Source organism: Ranitomeya variabilis, chromosome 1 (assembly GCF_051348905.1).
Source record: "Ranitomeya variabilis isolate aRanVar5 chromosome 1, aRanVar5.hap1, whole genome shotgun sequence".
Taxonomy (NCBI): domain Eukaryota; kingdom Metazoa; phylum Chordata; class Amphibia; order Anura; family Dendrobatidae; genus Ranitomeya; species Ranitomeya variabilis.
The window spans coordinates 912,131,307-912,144,666 of record NC_135232.1 but is presented as its reverse complement, the minus strand read 5'-3'; the positions used below and the strand labels follow the sequence as shown (position 1 = coordinate 912,144,666).

The 13,360-nt window shown below is 47.5% G+C and overlaps 38 pseudogenes; all 38 read left to right on the top strand.

Moving 5' to 3' along the window:
* Positions 1-95: 95 nt before the first annotated feature.
* LOC143796118 (U2 spliceosomal RNA) lies at positions 96-269 on the top strand (annotated as a pseudogene).
* A 176-nt stretch (positions 270-445) lies between these two features.
* Positions 446-619, top strand: LOC143796824 (U2 spliceosomal RNA; annotated as a pseudogene).
* A 176-nt stretch (positions 620-795) lies between these two features.
* On the top strand, positions 796-969 carry LOC143797223 (U2 spliceosomal RNA; annotated as a pseudogene).
* Positions 970-1,145: 176 nt separating this feature from the next.
* On the top strand, positions 1,146-1,319 carry LOC143796314 (U2 spliceosomal RNA; annotated as a pseudogene).
* Positions 1,320-1,495: 176 nt separating this feature from the next.
* LOC143795221 (U2 spliceosomal RNA) lies at positions 1,496-1,669 on the top strand (annotated as a pseudogene).
* A 176-nt stretch (positions 1,670-1,845) lies between these two features.
* On the top strand, positions 1,846-2,019 carry LOC143794104 (U2 spliceosomal RNA; annotated as a pseudogene).
* Positions 2,020-2,195: 176 nt separating this feature from the next.
* LOC143795220 (U2 spliceosomal RNA) lies at positions 2,196-2,369 on the top strand (annotated as a pseudogene).
* Positions 2,370-2,545: 176 nt separating this feature from the next.
* On the top strand, positions 2,546-2,719 carry LOC143795219 (U2 spliceosomal RNA; annotated as a pseudogene).
* A 176-nt stretch (positions 2,720-2,895) lies between these two features.
* LOC143794434 (U2 spliceosomal RNA) lies at positions 2,896-3,069 on the top strand (annotated as a pseudogene).
* A 176-nt stretch (positions 3,070-3,245) lies between these two features.
* LOC143795217 (U2 spliceosomal RNA) lies at positions 3,246-3,419 on the top strand (annotated as a pseudogene).
* Positions 3,420-3,595: 176 nt separating this feature from the next.
* On the top strand, positions 3,596-3,769 carry LOC143795216 (U2 spliceosomal RNA; annotated as a pseudogene).
* Positions 3,770-3,945: 176 nt separating this feature from the next.
* Positions 3,946-4,119, top strand: LOC143797088 (U2 spliceosomal RNA; annotated as a pseudogene).
* Positions 4,120-4,295: 176 nt separating this feature from the next.
* On the top strand, positions 4,296-4,469 carry LOC143796313 (U2 spliceosomal RNA; annotated as a pseudogene).
* A 176-nt stretch (positions 4,470-4,645) lies between these two features.
* On the top strand, positions 4,646-4,819 carry LOC143796312 (U2 spliceosomal RNA; annotated as a pseudogene).
* A 176-nt stretch (positions 4,820-4,995) lies between these two features.
* LOC143795214 (U2 spliceosomal RNA) lies at positions 4,996-5,169 on the top strand (annotated as a pseudogene).
* A 176-nt stretch (positions 5,170-5,345) lies between these two features.
* On the top strand, positions 5,346-5,519 carry LOC143794103 (U2 spliceosomal RNA; annotated as a pseudogene).
* Positions 5,520-5,695: 176 nt separating this feature from the next.
* On the top strand, positions 5,696-5,869 carry LOC143795213 (U2 spliceosomal RNA; annotated as a pseudogene).
* Positions 5,870-6,045: 176 nt separating this feature from the next.
* Positions 6,046-6,219, top strand: LOC143795212 (U2 spliceosomal RNA; annotated as a pseudogene).
* A 176-nt stretch (positions 6,220-6,395) lies between these two features.
* LOC143794433 (U2 spliceosomal RNA) lies at positions 6,396-6,569 on the top strand (annotated as a pseudogene).
* Positions 6,570-6,745: 176 nt separating this feature from the next.
* On the top strand, positions 6,746-6,919 carry LOC143795211 (U2 spliceosomal RNA; annotated as a pseudogene).
* A 176-nt stretch (positions 6,920-7,095) lies between these two features.
* On the top strand, positions 7,096-7,269 carry LOC143795210 (U2 spliceosomal RNA; annotated as a pseudogene).
* Positions 7,270-7,445: 176 nt separating this feature from the next.
* On the top strand, positions 7,446-7,619 carry LOC143797087 (U2 spliceosomal RNA; annotated as a pseudogene).
* Positions 7,620-7,795: 176 nt separating this feature from the next.
* LOC143796311 (U2 spliceosomal RNA) lies at positions 7,796-7,969 on the top strand (annotated as a pseudogene).
* Positions 7,970-8,145: 176 nt separating this feature from the next.
* LOC143796310 (U2 spliceosomal RNA) lies at positions 8,146-8,319 on the top strand (annotated as a pseudogene).
* Positions 8,320-8,495: 176 nt separating this feature from the next.
* LOC143796823 (U2 spliceosomal RNA) lies at positions 8,496-8,669 on the top strand (annotated as a pseudogene).
* Positions 8,670-8,845: 176 nt separating this feature from the next.
* Positions 8,846-9,019, top strand: LOC143797222 (U2 spliceosomal RNA; annotated as a pseudogene).
* A 176-nt stretch (positions 9,020-9,195) lies between these two features.
* LOC143796309 (U2 spliceosomal RNA) lies at positions 9,196-9,369 on the top strand (annotated as a pseudogene).
* A 176-nt stretch (positions 9,370-9,545) lies between these two features.
* Positions 9,546-9,719, top strand: LOC143795209 (U2 spliceosomal RNA; annotated as a pseudogene).
* A 176-nt stretch (positions 9,720-9,895) lies between these two features.
* LOC143794101 (U2 spliceosomal RNA) lies at positions 9,896-10,069 on the top strand (annotated as a pseudogene).
* A 176-nt stretch (positions 10,070-10,245) lies between these two features.
* On the top strand, positions 10,246-10,419 carry LOC143796550 (U2 spliceosomal RNA; annotated as a pseudogene).
* Positions 10,420-10,595: 176 nt separating this feature from the next.
* LOC143795208 (U2 spliceosomal RNA) lies at positions 10,596-10,769 on the top strand (annotated as a pseudogene).
* A 176-nt stretch (positions 10,770-10,945) lies between these two features.
* Positions 10,946-11,119, top strand: LOC143795207 (U2 spliceosomal RNA; annotated as a pseudogene).
* Positions 11,120-11,295: 176 nt separating this feature from the next.
* On the top strand, positions 11,296-11,469 carry LOC143796308 (U2 spliceosomal RNA; annotated as a pseudogene).
* Positions 11,470-11,645: 176 nt separating this feature from the next.
* Positions 11,646-11,819, top strand: LOC143795206 (U2 spliceosomal RNA; annotated as a pseudogene).
* A 176-nt stretch (positions 11,820-11,995) lies between these two features.
* Positions 11,996-12,169, top strand: LOC143797289 (U2 spliceosomal RNA; annotated as a pseudogene).
* A 176-nt stretch (positions 12,170-12,345) lies between these two features.
* On the top strand, positions 12,346-12,519 carry LOC143795751 (U2 spliceosomal RNA; annotated as a pseudogene).
* Positions 12,520-12,695: 176 nt separating this feature from the next.
* On the top strand, positions 12,696-12,869 carry LOC143796821 (U2 spliceosomal RNA; annotated as a pseudogene).
* A 176-nt stretch (positions 12,870-13,045) lies between these two features.
* On the top strand, positions 13,046-13,219 carry LOC143797221 (U2 spliceosomal RNA; annotated as a pseudogene).
* Positions 13,220-13,360: the final 141 nt, after the last annotated feature.

The following is a 13,360-nucleotide window of genomic DNA, read 5'->3' as shown; positions in this document are numbered from 1 at the left end:
GAAATGTCTTCCCTGCGGCAATCTTTTGCTACGTCTCCACAGTGGGTGTCGGTTATAGACCTTGGTGCGGCCCAAGTGGCAAACCATTTCTGATCATCTCTTCTCGGCCAAATGGCTCAAGATCAAGCGTAGTGTCTGTTCTTATTAGTTTAATATCTGATACATCCCCTATTTGGGGACCATATATTAAATGGATTTTTGGAACAGGGAGATGGAAATGGAGCTTGCTTTGTCACACGGAACCTTCACGGGGATGGAGGGTGTGGTTATGCAGATTCAAAACGCGTTGCGCACAGCTTGAACACATGCACACCGCAGAACTGTCATCGACAGATCATCCAGAGTTTCTGGAAATGTCTTCCCTGCGGCAATCTTTTGCTACGTCTCCACAGTGGGTGTCGGTTGTAGGCCTTGGTGCGGCCCAAGTGGCAAACCATTTCTGATCATCTCTTCTTGGCCACATAGCTCAAGATCAAGCGTAGTGTCTGTTCTTATTAGTTTAATATCTGATACGTCCCCTATTTGGGGACCATATATTAAATGGATTTTTGGAACAGGGAGCTGGAAATGGAGCTTGCTTTGTCACACGGAACCTTCACGGGGATGGAGGGTGTGGTTATGCAGATTCAAAACGCGTTGCGCACAGCTTGAACACATGCACACCGCAGAACTGTCATCGACAGAGCATCCAGAGTTTCTGGAAATGTCTTCCCTGCGGCAATCTTTTGCTACATCTCCACAGTGGGTGTCGGTTGTAGGCCTTGGTGCGGCCCAAGTGGCAAACCATTTCTGATCATCTCTTCTCGGCCAAATGGCTCAAGATCAAGCGTAGTGTCTGTTCTGATTAGTTTAATATCTGATACATCCCCTATTTGGGGACCATATATTAAATGGATTTTTGGAACAGGGAGCTGGAAATGGAGCTTGCTTTGTCACACGGAACCTTCACGGGGATGGAGGGTGTGGTTATGCAGATTCAAAACGCGTTGCGCACAGCTTGAACACATGCACACCGCAGAACTGTCATCGACAGATCATCCAGAGTTTCTGGAAATGTCTTCCCTGCGGCAATCTTTTGCTACATCTCCACAGTGGGTGTCGGTTGTAGGCCTTGGTGCAGCCCAAGTGGAAAACCATTTCTGATCATCTCTTCTCGGCCAAATGGCTCAAGATCAAGCGTAGTGTCTGTTCTTATTAGTTTAATATCTGATACATCCCCTATTTGGGGACCATATATTAAATGGATTTTTGGAACAGGGAGCTGGAAATGGAGCTTGCTTTGTCACACGGAACCTTCACGGGGATGGAGGGTGTGGTTATGCAGATTCAAAACGCGTTGCGCACAGCTTGAACACATGCACACCGCAGAACTGTCATCGACAGATCATCCAGAGTTTCTGGAAATATCTTCCCTGCGGCAATCTTTTGCTACGTCTCCACAGTGGGTGTCGGTTGTAGGCCTTGGTGCGGCCCAAGTGGCAAACCATTTCTGATCATCTCTTCTCGGCCAAATGGCTCAAGATCAAGCGTAGTGTCTGTTCTTATTAGTTTAATATCTGATACGTCCCCTATTTGGGGACCATATATTAAATGGATTTTTGGAACAGGGAGCTGGAAATGGAGCTTGCTTTGTCACACGGAACCTTCACGGGGATGGAGGGTGTGGTTATGCAGATTCAAAACGCGTTGCGCACAGCTTGAACACATGCACACCACAGAACAGTCATCGACAGAGCATCCAGAGTTTCTGGAAATGTCTTCCATGCGGCAATCTTTTGCTATGTCTCCACAGTGGGTGTCGGTTGTAGGCCTTGGTGCGGCCCAAGTGGCAAACCATTTCTGATCATCTCTTCTCGGCCAATTGGCTCAAGATCAAGCGTAGTGTCTGTTCTTATTAGTTTAATATCTGATACGTCCCCTATTTGGGGACCATATATTAAATGGATTTTTGGAACAGGGAGCTGGAAATGGAGCTTGCTTTGTCGCACGGAACCTTCACGGGGATGGAGGGTGTGGTTATGTAGATTCAAAACGCGTTGCGCACAGCTTGAACTCATGCACACCGCAGAACTGTCATCGACAGAGCATCCAGAGTTTCTGGAAATGTCTTCCATGCGGCAATCTTTTGTTACGTCTCCACAGTGGGTGTCGGTTGTAGGCCTTGGTGCGGCCCAAGTTGCAAACCATTTCTGATCATCTCTTCTCGGCCAAATGGCTCAAGATCAAGCGTAGTGTCTGTTCTTATTAGTTTAATATCTGATACGTCCCCTATTTGGGGACCATATATTAAATGGATTTTTGGAACAGGGAGCTGGAAATGGAGCTTGCTTTGTCACACGGAACCTTCACGGGGATGGAGGGTGTGGTTATGCAGATTCAAAACGCGTTGCGCACAGCTTGAACACATGCACACCGCAGAACTGTCATCGACAGATCATCCAGAGTTTCTGGAAATGTCTTCCCTGCGGCAATCTTTTGCTACTTCTCCACAGTGGGTGTCGGTTGTAGGCCTTGGTGCGGCCCAAGTGGCAAACCATTTCTGATCATCTCTTCTCGGCCAAATGGCTCAAGATCAAGCGTAGTGTCTGTTCTTATTAGTTTAATATCTGATACGTCCCCTATTTGGGGACCATATATTAAATGGATTTTTGGAACAGGGAGCTGGAAATGGAGCTTGCTTTGTCACACGGAACCTTCACGGGGATGGAGGGTGTGGTTATGCAGATTCAAAACGCGTCGCGCACAGCTTGAACACATGCACACCGCAGAACTGTCACCGATAGAGCATCCAGAGTTTCTGGAAATGTCTTCCATGCGGCAATCTTTTGTTACGTCTCCACAGTGGGTGTCGGTTGTAGGCCTTGGTGCGGCCCAAGTGGCAATCCATTTCTGATCATCTCTTCTCGGCCAAATGGCTCAAGATCAAGCGTAGTGTCTGTTCTTATTAGTTTAATATCTGATACGTCCCCTATTTGGGGACCATATATTAAATGGATTTTTGGAACAGGGAGCTGGAAATGGAGCTTGCTTTGTCGCACGGAACCTTCACGGGGATGGAGGGTGTGGTTATGTAGATTCAAAACGCGTTGCGCACAGCTTGAACTCATGCACACCGCAGAACTGTCATCGACAGAGCATCCAGAGTTTCTGGAAATGTCTTCCATGCGGCAATCTTTTGTTACGTCTCCACAGTGGATGTCGGTTGTAGGCCTTGGTGCGGCCCAAGTTGCAAACCATTTCTGATCATCTCTTCTCGGCCAAATGGCTCAAGATCAAGCGTAGTGTCTGTTCTTATTAGTTTAATATCTGATACGTCCCCTATTTGGGGACCATATATTAAATGGATTTTTGGAACAGGGAGCTGGAAATGGAGCTTGCTTTGTCACACGGAACCTTCACGGGGATGGAGGGTGTGGTTATGCAGATTCAAAACGCGTTGCGCACAGCTTGAACACATGCACACCGCAGAACTGTCATCGACAGATCATCCAGAGTTTCTGGAAATGTCTTCCCTGCGGCAATCTTTTGCTACTTCTCCACAGTGGGTGTCGGTTGTAGGCCTTGGTGCGGCCCAAGTGGCAAACCATTTCTGATCATCTCTTCTCGGCCAAATGGCTCAAGATCAAGCGTAGTGTCTGTTCTTATTAGTTTAATATCTGATACGTCCCCTATTTGGGGACCATATATTAAATGGATTTTTGGAACAGGGAGCTGGAAATGGAGCTTGCTTTGTCACACGGAACCTTCACGGGGATGGAGGGTGTGGTTATGCAGATTCAAAACGCGTTGCGCACAGCTTGAACACATGCACACCGCAGAACTGTCACCGATAGAGCATCCAGAGTTTCTGGAAAAGTCTTCCCTGCGGCAATCTTTTGCTACATCTCCACAGTGGGTGTCGATTGTAGGCCTTGGTGCGGCCCAAGTGGCAAACCATTTCTGATCATCTCTTATCGGCCAAATGGCTCAAGATCAAGCGTAGTGTCTGTTCTTATTAGTTTAATATCTGATACGTCCCCTATTTGGGGACCATATATTAAATGGATTTTTGGAACAGGGAGCTGGAAATGGAGCTTGCTTTGTCACACGGAACCTTCACGGGGATGGAGGGTGTGGTTATGCAGATTCAAAACGCGTTGCGCACAGCTTGAACACATGCACACCGCAGAACTGTCATCGACAGATCATCCAGAGTTTCTGGAAATGTCTTCCCTGCGGCAATCTTTTGCTACATCTCCACAGTGGGTGTCGGTTGTAGGCCTTGGTGCGGCCCAAGTGGCAAACCATTTCTGATCATCTCTTCTCGGCCAAATGGCTCAAGATCAAGCGTAGTGTCTGTTCTTATTAGTTTAATATCTGATACATCCCCTATTTGGGGACCATATATTAAATGGATTTTTGGAACAGGGAGCTGGAAATGGAGCTTGCTTTGTCACACGGAACCTTCACGGGGATGGAGGGTGTGGTTATGCAGATTCAAAACGCGTTGCGCACAGCTTGAACACATGCACACCGCAGAACTGTCATCGACAGATCATCCAGAGTTTCTGGAAATGTCTTCCCTGCGGCAATCTTTTGCTACATCTCCACAGTGGGTGTCGGTTGTAGGCCTTGGTGCAGCCCAAGTGGAAAACCATTTCTGATCATCTCTTCTCGGCCAAATGGCTCAAGATCAAGCGTAGTGTCTGTTCTTATTAGTTTAATATCTGATACATCCCCTATTTGGGGACCATATATTAAATGGATTTTTGGAACAGGGAGCTGGAAATGGAGCTTGCTTTGTCACACGGAACCTTCACGGGGATGGAGGGTGTGGTTATGCAGATTCAAAACGCGTTGCGCACAGCTTGAACACATGCACACCGCAGAACTGTCATCGACAGATCATCCAGAGTTTCTGGAAATATCTTCCCTGCGGCAATCTTTTGCTACGTCTCCACAGTGGGTGTCGGTTGTAGGCCTTGGTGCGGCCCAAGTGGCAAACCATTTCTGATCATCTCTTCTCGGCCAAATGGCTCAAGATCAAGCGTAGTGTCTGTTCTTATTAGTTTAATATCTGATACGTCCCCTATTTGGGGACCATATATTAAATGGATTTTTGGAACAGGGAGCTGGAAATGGAGCTTGCTTTGTCACACGGAACCTTCACGGGGATGGAGGGTGTGGTTATGCAGATTCAAAACGCGTTGCGCACAGCTTGAACACATGCACACCACAGAACAGTCATCGACAGAGCATCCAGAGTTTCTGGAAATGTCTTCCATGCGGCAATCTTTTGCTATGTCTCCACAGTGGGTGTCGGTTGTAGGCCTTGGTGCGGCCCAAGTGGCAAACCATTTCTGATCATCTCTTCTCGGCCAATTGGCTCAAGATCAAGCGTAGTGTCTGTTCTTATTAGTTTAATATCTGATACGTCCCCTATTTGGGGACCATATATTAAATGGATTTTTGGAACAGGGAGCTGGAAATGGAGCTTGCTTTGTCGCACGGAACCTTCACGGGGATGGAGGGTGTGGTTATGTAGATTCAAAACGCGTTGTGCACAGCTTGAACTCATGCACACCGCAGAACTGTCATCGACAGAGCATCCAGAGTTTCTGGAAATGTCTTCCATGCGGCAATCTTTTGTTACGTCTCCACAGTGGGTGTCGGTTGTAGGCCTTGGTGCGGCCCAAGTTGCAAACCATTTCTGATCATCTCTTCTCGGCCAAATGGCTCAAGATCAAGCGTAGTGTCTGTTCTTATTAGTTTAATATCTGATACGTCCCCTATTTGGGGACCATATATTAAATGGATTTTTGGAACAGGGAGCTGGAAATGGAGCTTGCTTTGTCACACGGAACCTTCACGGGGATGGAGGGTGTGGTTATGCAGATTCAAAACGCGTTGCGCACAGCTTGAACACATGCACACCGCAGAACTGTCATCGACAGATCATCCAGAGTTTCTGGAAATGTCTTCCCTGCGGCAATCTTTTGCTACTTCTCCACAGTGGGTGTCGGTTGTAGGCCTTGGTGCGGCCCAAGTGGCAAACCATTTCTGATCATCTCTTCTCGGCCAAATGGCTCAAGATCAAGCGTAGTGTCTGTTCTTATTAGTTTAATATCTGATACGTCCCCTATTTGGGGACCATATATTAAATGGATTTTTGGAACAGGGAGCTGGAAATGGAGCTTGCTTTGTCACACGGAACCTTCACGGGGATGGAGGGTGTGGTTATGCAGATTCAAAACGCGTCGCGCACAGCTTGAACACATGCACACCGCAGAACTGTCACCGATAGAGCATCCAGAGTTTCTGGAAATGTCTTCCATGCGGCAATCTTTTGTTACGTCTCCACAGTGGGTGTCGGTTGTAGGCCTTGGTGCGGCCCAAGTGGCAATCCATTTCTGATCATCTCTTCTCGGCCAAATGGCTCAAGATCAAGCGTAGTGTCTGTTCTTATTAGTTTAATATCTGATACGTCCCCTATTTGGGGACCATATATTAAATGGATTTTTGGAACAGGGAGCTGGAAATGGAGCTTGCTTTGTCGCACGGAACCTTCACGGGGATGGAGGGTGTGGTTATGTAGATTCAAAACGCGTTGCGCACAGCTTGAACTCATGCACACCGCAGAACTGTCATCGACAGAGCATCCAGAGTTTCTGGAAATGTCTTCCATGCGGCAATCTTTTGTTACGTCTCCACAGTGGATGTCGGTTGTAGGCCTTGGTGCGGCCCAAGTTGCAAACCATTTCTGATCATCTCTTCTCGGCCAAATGGCTCAAGATCAAGCGTAGTGTCTGTTCTTATTAGTTTAATATCTGATACGTCCCCTATTTGGGGACCATATATTAAATGGATTTTTGGAACAGGGAGCTGGAAATGGAGCTTGCTTTGTCACACGGAACCTTCACGGGGATGGAGGGTGTGGTTATGCAGATTCAAAACGCGTTGCGCACAGCTTGAACACATGCACACCGCAGAACTGTCATCGACAGATCATCCAGAGTTTCTGGAAATGTCTTCCCTGCGGCAATCTTTTGCTACTTCTCCACAGTGGGTGTCGGTTGTAGGCCTTGGTGCGGCCCAAGTGGCAAACCATTTCTGATCATCTCTTCTCGGCCAAATGGCTCAAGATCAAGCGTAGTGTCTGTTCTTATTAGTTTAATATCTGATACGTCCCCTATTTGGGGACCATATATTAAATGGATTTTTGGAACAGGGAGCTGGAAATGGAGCTTGCTTTGTCACACGGAACCTTCACGGGGATGGAGGGTGTGGTTATGCAGATTCAAAACGCGTTGCGCACAGCTTGAACACATGCACACCGCAGAACTGTCACCGATAGAGCATCCAGAGTTTCTGGAAAAGTCTTCCCTGCGGCAATCTTTTGCTACATCTCCACAGTGGGTGTCGATTGTAGGCCTTGGTGCGGCCCAAGTGGCAAACCATTTCTGATCATCTCTTATCGGCCAAATGGCTCAAGATCAAGCGTAGTGTCTGTTCTTATTAGTTTAATATCTGATACGTCCCCTATTTGGGGACCATATATTAAATGGATTTTTGGAACAGGGAGCTGGAAATGGAGCTTGCTTTGTCACACGGAACCTTCACGGGGATGGAGGGTGTGGTTATGCAGATTCAAAACGCGTTGCGCACAGCTTGAACACATGCACACCGCAGAACTGTCATCGACAGATCATCCAGAGTTTCTGGAAATGTCTTCCCTGCGGCAATCTTTTGCTACATCTCCACAGTGGGTGTCGGTTGTAGGCCTTGGTGCGGCCCAAGTGGCAAACCATTTCTGATCATCTCTTCTCGGCCAAATGGCTCAAGATCAAGCGTAGTGTCTGTTCTTATTAGTTTAATATCTGATACATCCCCTATTTGGGGACCATATATTAAATGGATTTTTGGAACAGGGAGCTGGAAATGGAGCTTGCTTTGTCACACGGAACCTTCACGGGGATGGAGGGTGTGGTTATGCAGATTCAAAACGCGTTGCGCACAGCTTGAACACATGCACACCGCAGAACTGTCATCGACAGATCATCCAGAGTTTCTGGAAATATCTTCCCTGCGGCAATCTTTTGCTACGTCTCCACAGTGGGTGTCGGTTGTAGGCCTTGGTGCGGCCCAAGTGGCAAACCATTTCTGATCATCTCTTCTCGGCCAAATGGCTCAAGATCAAGCGTAGTGTCTGTTCTTATTAGTTTAATATCTGATACATCCCCTATTTGGGGACCATATATTAAATGGATTTTTGGAACAGGGAGCTGGAAATGGAGCTTGCTTTGTCACACGGAACCTTCACGGGGATGGAGGGTGTGGTTATGCAGATTCAAAACGCGTTGCGCACAGCTTGAACACATGCACACCGCAGAACTGTCATCGATAGAGCATCCAGAGTTTCTGGAAATGTCTTCCCTGCGGCAATCTTTTGCTACGTCTCCACAGTGGGTGTCGGTTGTAGGCCTTGGTGCGGCCCAAGTGGCAAACCATTTCTGATCATCTCTTCTTGGCCACATAGCTCAAGATCAAGCGTAGTGTCTGTTCTTATTAGTTTAATATCTGATACGTCCCCTATTTGGGGACCATATATTAAATGGATTTTTGGAACAGGGAGCTGGAAATGGAGCTTGCTTTGTCACACGGAACCTTCACGGGGATGGAGGGTGTGGTTATGCAGATTCAAAACGCGTTGCGCACAGCTTGAACACATGCACACCGCAGAACTGTCATCGACAGAGCATCCAGAGTTTCTGGAAATGTCTTCCCTGCGGCAATCTTTTGCTACATCTCCACAGTGGGTGTCGGTTGTAGGCCTTGGTGCGGCCCAAGTGGCAAACCATTTCTGATCATCTCTTCTCGGCCAAATGGCTCAAGATCAAGCGTAGTGTCTGTTCTGATTAGTTTAATATCTGATACATCCCCTATTTGGGGACCATATATTAAATGGATTTTTGGAACAGGGAGCTGGAAATGGAGCTTGCTTTGTCACACGGAACCTTCACGGGGATGGAGGGTGTGGTTATGCAGATTCAAAACGCGTTGCGCACAGCTTGAACACATGCACACCGCAGAACTGTCATCGACAGATCATCCAGAGTTTCTGGAAATGTCTTCCCTGCGGCAATCTTTTGCTACATCTCCACAGTGGGTGTCGGTTGTAGGCCTTGGTGCAGCCCAAGTGGAAAACCATTTCTGATCATCTCTTCTCGGCCAAATGGCTCAAGATCAAGCGTAGTGTCTGTTCTTATTAGTTTAATATCTGATACATCCCCTATTTGGGGACCATATATTAAATGGATTTTTGGAACAGGGAGCTGGAAATGGAGCTTGCTTTGTCACACGGAACCTTCACGGGGATGGAGGGTGTGGTTATGCAGATTCAAAACGCGTTGCGCACAGCTTGAACACATGCACACCGCAGAACTGTCATCGACAGATCATCCAGAGTTTCTGGAAATATCTTCCCTGCGGCAATCTTTTGCTACGTCTCCACAGTGGGTGTCGGTTGTAGGCCTTGGTGCGGCCCAAGTGGCAAACCATTTCTGATCATCTCTTCTCGGCCAAATGGCTCAAGATCAAGCGTAGTGTCTGTTCTTATTAGTTTAATATCTGATACGTCCCCTATTTGGGGACCATATATTAAATGGATTTTTGGAACAGGGAGCTGGAAATGGAGCTTGCTTTGTCACACGGAACCTTCACGGGGATGGAGGGTGTGGTTATGCAGATTCAAAACGCGTTGCGCACAGCTTGAACACATGCACACCACAGAACAGTCATCGACAGAGCATCCAGAGTTTCTGGAAATGTCTTCCATGCGGCAATCTTTTGCTATGTCTCCACAGTGGGTGTCGGTTGTAGGCCTTGGTGCGGCCCAAGTGGCAAACCATTTCTGATCATCTCTTCTCGGCCAATTGGCTCAAGATCAAGCGTAGTGTCTGTTCTTATTAGTTTAATATCTGATACGTCCCCTATTTGGGGACCATATATTAAATGGATTTTTGGAACAGGGAGCTGGAAATGGAGCTTGCTTTGTCGCACGGAACCTTCACGGGGATGGAGGGTGTGGTTATGTAGATTCAAAACGCGTTGCGCACAGCTTGAACTCATGCACACCGCAGAACTGTCATCGACAGAGCATCCAGAGTTTCTGGAAATGTCTTCCATGCGGCAATCTTTTGTTACGTCTCCACAGTGGGTGTCGGTTGTAGGCCTTGGTGCGGCCCAAGTTGCAAACCATTTCTGATCATCTCTTCTCGGCCAAATGGCTCAAGATCAAGCGTATTGTCTGTTCTTATTAGTTTAATATCTGATACGTCCCCTATTTGGGGACCATATATTAAATGGATTTTTGGAACAGGGAGCTGGAAATGGAGCTTGCTTTGTCACACGGAACCTTCACGGGGATGGAGGGTGTGGTTATGCAGATTCAAAACGCGTTGCGCACAGCTTGAACACATGCACACCGCAGAACTGTCATCGACAGATCATCCAGAGTTTCTGGAAATGTCTTCCCTGCGGCAATCTTTTGCTACTTCTCCACAGTGGGTGTCGGTTGTAGGCCTTGGTGCGGCCCAAGTGGCAAACCATTTCTGATCATCTCTTCTCGGCCAAATGGCTCAAGATCAAGCGTAGTGTCTGTTCTTATTAGTTTAATATCTGATACGTCCCCTATTTGGGGACCATATATTAAATGGATTTTTGGAACAGGGAGCTGGAAATGGAGCTTGCTTTGTCACACGGAACCTTCACGGGGATGGAGGGTGTGGTTATGCAGATTCAAAACGCGTCACGCACAGCTTGAACACATGCACACCGCAGAACTGTCACCGATAGAGCATCCAGAGTTTCTGGAAATGTCTTCCATGCGGCAATCTTTTGTTACGTCTCCACAGTGGGTGTCGGTTGTAGGCCTTGGTGCGGCCCAAGTGGCAATCCATTTCTGATCATCTCTTCTCGGCCAAATGGCTCAAGATCAAGCGTAGTGTCTGTTCTTATTAGTTTAATATCTGATACGTCCCCTATTTGGGGACCATATATTAAATGGATTTTTGGAACAGGGAGCTGGAAATGGAGCTTGCTTTGTCACACGGAACCTTCACGGGGATGGAGGGTGTGGTTATGCAGATTCAAAACGCGTTGCGCACAGCTTGAACACATGCACACCGCAGAACTGTCATCGACAGATCATCCAGAGTTTCTGGAAATATCTTCCCTTCGGCAATCTTTTGCTACGTCTCCACAGTGGGTGTCGGTTGTAGGCCTTGGTGCGGCCCAAGTGGCAAACCATTTCTGATCATCTCTTCTCGGCCAAATGGCTCAAGATCAAGCGTAGTGTCTGTTCTTATTAGTTTAATATCTGATACATCCCCTATTTGGGGACCATATATTAAATGGATTTTTGGAACAGGGAGCTGGAAATGGAGCTTGCTTTGTCACACGGAACCTTCACGGGGATGGAGGGTGTGGTTATGCAGATTCAAAACGCGTTGCGCACAGCTTGAACACATGCACACCGCAGAACTGTCATCGACAGATCATCCAGAGTTTCTGGAAATGTCTTCCCTGCGGCAATCTTTTGCTACTTCTCCACAGTGGGTGTCGGTTGTAGGCCTTGGTGCGGCCCAAGTGGCAAACCATTTCTGATCATCTCTTCTCGGCCAAATGGCTCAAGATCAAGCGTAGTGTCTGTTCTTATTAGTTTAATATCTGATACGTCCCCTATTTGGGGACCATATATTAAATGGATTTTTGGAACAGGGAGCTGGAAATGGAGCTTGCTTTGTCACACGGAACCTTCACGGGGATGGAGGGTGTGGTTATGCAGATTCAAAACGCGTCGCGCACAGCTTGAACACATGCACACCGCAGAACTGTCACCGATAGAGCATCCAGAGTTTCTGGAAAAGTCTTCCCTGCGGCAATCTTTTGCTACATCTCCACAGTGGGTGTCGGTTGTAGGCCTTTGTGCGGCCCAAGTGGCAAACCATTTCTGATCATCTCTTATCGGCCAAATGGCTCAAGATCAAGCGTAGTGTCTGTTCTTATTAGTTTAATATCTGATACATCCCCTATTTGGGGACCATATATTAAATGGATTTTTGGAACAGGGAGCTGGAAATGGAGCTTGCTTTGTCACACGGAACCTTCACGGGGATGGAGGGTGTGGTTATGCAGATTCAAAACGCGTTGCGCACAGCTTGAACACATGCACACCACAGAACAGTCATCGACAGAGCATCCAGAGTTTCTGGAAATGTCTTCCATGCGGCAATCTTTTGCTATGTCTCCACAGTGGGTGTCGGTTGTAGGCCTTGGTGCGGCCCAAGTGGCAATCCATTTCTGATCATCTCTTCTCGGCCAATTGGCTCAAGATCAAGCGTAGTGTCTGTTCTTATTAGTTTAATATCTGATACATCCCCTATTTGGGGACCATATATTAAATGGATTTTTGGAACAGGGAGCTGGAAATGGAGCTTGCTTTGTCACACGGAACCTTCACGGGGATGGAGGGTGTGGTTATGCAGATTCAAAACGCGTTGCGCACAGCTTGAACACATGCACACCGCAGAACTGTCATCTACAGATCATCCAGAGTTTCTGGAAATGTCTTCCCTGCGGCAATCTTTTGCTACATCTCCACAGTGGGTGTCGGTTGTAGGCCTTGGTGCGGCCCAAGTGGCAAACCATTTCTGATCATCTCTTCTTGGCCACATAGCTCAAGATCAAGCGTAGTGTCTGTTCTTATTAGTTTAATATCTGATACGTCCCCTATTTGGGGACCATATATTAAATGGATTTTTGGAACAGGGAGCTGGAAATGGAGCTTGCTTTGTCACACGGAACCTTCACGGGGATGGAGGGTGTGGTTATGCAGATTCAAAACGCGTTGCGCACAGCTTGAACACATGCACACCGCAGAACTGTCATCGACAGAGCATCCAGAGTTTCTGGAAATGTCTTCCCTGCGGCAATCTTTTGCTACATCTCCACAGTGGGTGTCGGTTGTAGGCCTTGGTGCGGCCCAAGTGGCAAACCATTTCTGATCATCTCTTCTCGGCCAAATGGCTCAAGATCAAGCGTAGTGTCTGTTCTGATTAGTTTAATATCTGATACATCCCCTATTTGGGGACCATATATTAAATGGATTTTTGGAACAGGGAGCTGGAAATGGAGCTTGCTTTGTCACACGGAACCTTCACGGGGATGGAGGGTGTGGTTATGCAGATTCAAAACGCGTTGCGCACAGCTTGAACACATGCACACCGCAGAACTGTCATCGACAGATCATCCAGAGTTTCTGGAAATGTCTTCCCTGCGGCAATCTTTTGCTACATCTCCACAGTGGGTGTCGGTTGTAGGC